Source organism: Podarcis gaigeae (genome assembly GCF_964106915.1).
Source record: "Podarcis gaigeae genome assembly, chromosome: 2".
In the NCBI taxonomy this organism is placed as follows: domain Eukaryota; kingdom Metazoa; phylum Chordata; class Lepidosauria; order Squamata; family Lacertidae; genus Podarcis; species Podarcis gaigeae.
This window is the reverse complement of record NC_139679.1, coordinates 1,135,161-1,139,230: the sequence shown is the minus strand read 5'-3', so window position 1 is coordinate 1,139,230 and position 4,070 is coordinate 1,135,161. Positions and strand designations below refer to the sequence as shown.

At 45.1% G+C, this 4,070-nt stretch overlaps 1 protein-coding gene across 2 annotated transcripts in view; it reads right to left on the bottom strand.

Moving 5' to 3' along the window:
• LOC310840067 (uncharacterized protein) overlaps positions 1 to 4,070 on the bottom strand; it is a 437,006-nt gene that overhangs the window by 237,581 nt on the left and 195,355 nt on the right. The gene's annotated exons all lie outside the window — the stretch shown is intronic.

Genomic DNA, 4,070 nt, shown 5'->3' with positions numbered 1-4,070 from the left:
TCATGTCCGGAGGCTGGAGTCAATGTCAATTCCTCTTTCCAGGTTGTTTCTGTATGCCATGAGACATCTCTCTCTGTGTGTGTTTAGTAGTCCCAATTGCCACACCTGGGGAGGGAAGGAGAGAAAGAATAAGGCCAGTAGTGGTTTAAATGGCTATGGCTGTATATGCACCATACATTTAAAGGCAGTTCTGGGAGCTGTAGTTTTTAAGAGTGCTGGGAATTATAGCTTTGTGAGGGGAAGACTACAGCTCCCAGGATTCTTGGGGTATGCTTTAAATGTATGGTGTGTATAGGGGTAGAATAGGAATGTGTGGGTGTTTATGAATGGGGTGTAACTGTATATGGATGAGCCTGAATGGAAAGTTGATGAATTTGGGGCATGGATGGTATGTGAAAATGGGGTGTGAGTGTGTTATCTCCCTCACCCCTGGAGTGCCAAATTTCACAAGTCACTGGCACCACCCACCTGACAAACGCCTGAAATTGTGGGGAAATCATAGGGACATCAGCTCATGCTGCACTTTGATGCCCCAGGTGTTGGGACTTCAGTGCAGTGAGAGGCTGTTTGAAAGCCCCTTTGCAGGCAGCACTACTCTTCTAGAGAAGTGGGCGCACAACTAAGACAAACTCAAACCCATCCTCTTGTCCATCAGAGCGACATCAGCCGATTGGAAGGTGGGGGTCTGGGGAGTTTTTAAGCCTCAAATGCCAGATTTGCCTCCCTGGCGCAATACCACTGACTCTGCACCTCACTGCTATTTTTTTTAAAGCCACATTCACATGACATTAGCCACATTGCATGTTGATCCTGTGGTTTCTTGACAAAGACTGCTGTTCAATTACAGATAGGTAGCCATGTTGGTCTGCCATAGTCAAAACAAAAAAAAATCCTTCCAGTAGCACCTTAAAGACCAACTAAGTTAGTTCTTGGGATGAGCTTTCGTGTGCATGCACACTTCTTCAGATACACACGAAAGCTCATCCCAAGAACTAACTTAGTTGGTCTTTAAGGTGCTACTGGAAGGAATTTTTTTTGCTGTTCAATTAGTCTCTTTTTTCAAACCAGCTTGAATCTGATCAGAAAACTGGATGCAGAGTGGGCAGTAATGTGAAGAGACCCTAACAGCCATCTGAACACACATGGGCAGATAACAGCTTGGTGAATAGGAGTTGGGGGTGTGTGGGGGGGACACACCAAAAGGTTATCTGCATCAGGTGAGGGCATCTCCCTCCCACTCTCTGATGTGCAAATGCAGCAGGGGCATGGTAATTTGAACTGAATAAACTACCATATTCTTGTGCATAAAGGAGGGAGTCCCCTCATCATGGAGATTTCTTATATGGGATATTGCAAAGCTTATCGTGGGGTTCAGGGACATATTGGATAGAATCCAGCATAGCACTTCTGCTTGCCCACTGGAGCAATTTCCCTGTGCCACGTGCTGTTCTGGGAGCCCAGCCACCAGGCGCCTTTGGAGGAGGCGCGGGAGAAGGGGAAGCCCTGTTGTGTTAGCAAAATAGAGTAGTTGAATACGGTCCATAAACTTTACTTTGTTTTTTAGGAACATAGGATATTTCCTTCCTTTTTTGGTATTTTGACCTAGTAAGCAATTTCAGCAGCATCTTATGCAATATACTATATTTATTTTTTCCAAAAAAATGATGAGTAGTTTTTCTTTATAAAAGGGTTTCATAATCATTTCTGCAAAACTGCTTTACCCAAAGATTCAAAGCTCCTAATTTGAGACCAGATGACAGCCATGAGTTGAAACTTGCTTCCCAGAGAATGAACCCCAAAACATGGGCATAGCCAGGATTTATGTTGGGGGGGCAGAACCTCATTTAGTTGAGTATTGATTTAGTTGATTTAATGGGGGCAGCTGCCCCCCTCCCTTGACTACACCCATGCCCCAAAACCTAAGCCAACAGACATCTCAACACAGTCCCATAGGTGAATTAGGGTCACTTCACACACGCCCTTGAAGTTCTGCAGGTTAGGGATTTTGAGCAGCACTTTTGTAGACCTTGCTTTGCAAGCCTCCACACCTGCATGAAATGCAGGCAGCGTAAGCAGTTGTTACATCATTGCCATCTGTACATGAAAAGGACAAGTCTTGGGGTGTGCTACTTAAAGCATCCCTGCGGGTTCTGGGTTGGTCAAAAAATGAGAGACTTCAGCCAAGCAATGAAGGAGCAAATCAGTGGCCCGGAGGCCTGATCATTTATTTGTTGCAACAAAGGTTTTGAGGTGTAAAGCAAACAAAGAAGAAGCCCAGAACAAAGGTTACACAAGTTTTTAAAAGTTCTCACAGTTTCCCACAATACATTTCTTACAGTGTCATCAAAACACCATGGATATGTCACAGAAGAAGAGTGGTGTCAGCAGAAATCTGAGATCAAGACATAGAATCATAGAATAGAATCATAGAATCATAGAATCCTAGAGTTGGAAGAGACCACAAGGGCCATCAAGTCCAAACCCTGCCAAGTAGGAAACACCATCAGAGCACTCCTGACATATGGTTGTCAAGCCTCTGCTTAAAGACCTCCAAAGAAGGAGACTCCACCACACTCCTTGGCAGCAAATTCCACTGTCGAACAGCTCTTACTGTCAGGAAGTTCTTCCTAATGTTTAGGTGGAATCTTCTTTCTTGTATTGTAGTTTGGATCCATTGCTCCGTGTCCGCTTCTCTGGAGCAGCAGAAAACAACCTTTCTCCCTCCTCTATGTGACATCCTTTTATATATTTGAACATGGCTATCATATCACCAGTTAACCTCCTCTTCTCCAGGCTAAACATGCCCAGCTCCCTTAGCCGTTCCTCATAAGGCATCGTTTCCAGGCCTTTGACCATTTTGGTTGCCCTCCTCTGGACACGTTCCAGTTTGTCAGTGTCCTTCTTGAACTGTGGTGCCCAGAACTGGACACAGTACTCCAGGTGAGGTCTGACCAGAGCAGAATACAGTGGCACTATTACTTCCCTTGATCTAGATGCTATACTCCTATTGATGCAGCCCAGAATTGCATTGGCTTTTTTAGCTGCCGCATCACACTGTTGGCTCATGTCAAGTTTGTGGTCAACCAAGACTCCTAGATCCTTTTCACATGTACTGCTCTCAAGCCAGGTGTCACCCATCTTGTATTTGTGCCTCTCATTTTTTTTGCCCAAGTGTAATACTTTACATTTCTCCCTGTTGAAATTCATCTTGTTTGTTTTGGCCCAGTTCTCTAATCTGTCAAGGTCATTTTGAAGTCTGATCCTGTCCTCTGGGGTGTTAGCCACCCCTCCCAGTTTGGTGTCATCTGCAAATTTGATCAGGATGCCCTTGAGTCCATCATCCAAGTTGTTGATAAAGATGTTGAATAAGACCGGGCCCAAGACAGAACCCTGTGGCACCCCACCAGTCACTCTTCTCCAGGATGAAGAGGAACCATTGATGAGCACCCTTTGGCTTCGGTCAGTCAGCCAGTTACAAATCCACTGAGTGGTAGCATAGTCAAGACCGCATTTTACCAGCTTCTTTACAAGAATATCATGGGGCACCTTGTCAAATGCCTTGCTGAAATCAAGGTAGGCTACATCCACTGCATTCCCTTCATCTACCAGGCTTGTAATTCTGTCAAAAAACAAGATCAGGTTAGTCTGACATGACTTCTTTTTCAGAAATCCATGCTGACTATTGGTGATCACAGCATTCCTTTCTAGGTGCTCACAGACTGTTTGCTTAATGATCTGCTCCAGAATCTTCCCTGGTATTGATGTCAGACTGACTGGGCGGTAATTATTTGGGTCCTCTCTTTCCCCCTTTTTGAAAATAGGGACAACATTTGCCCTCCTCCAGTCTGCCGGGACTGGATGCCTGTAGCCTTATTAGAATTCACCGATTGGGTGTGCGTTGCTCCGGGACAGGAGGAAGGAAGTCAAACAACACCTAAGGTTGGTTCAAAGAAAGAGTTTATTCTGCTCTCCGGATAGCAGAAGGCACTTGCGTGATCAAGTCCACAGCAAGTCCAAAGAAATGACAGGTTTCATGCAGTTTATATACTCTCCAGGCATTCTCTCCCCCT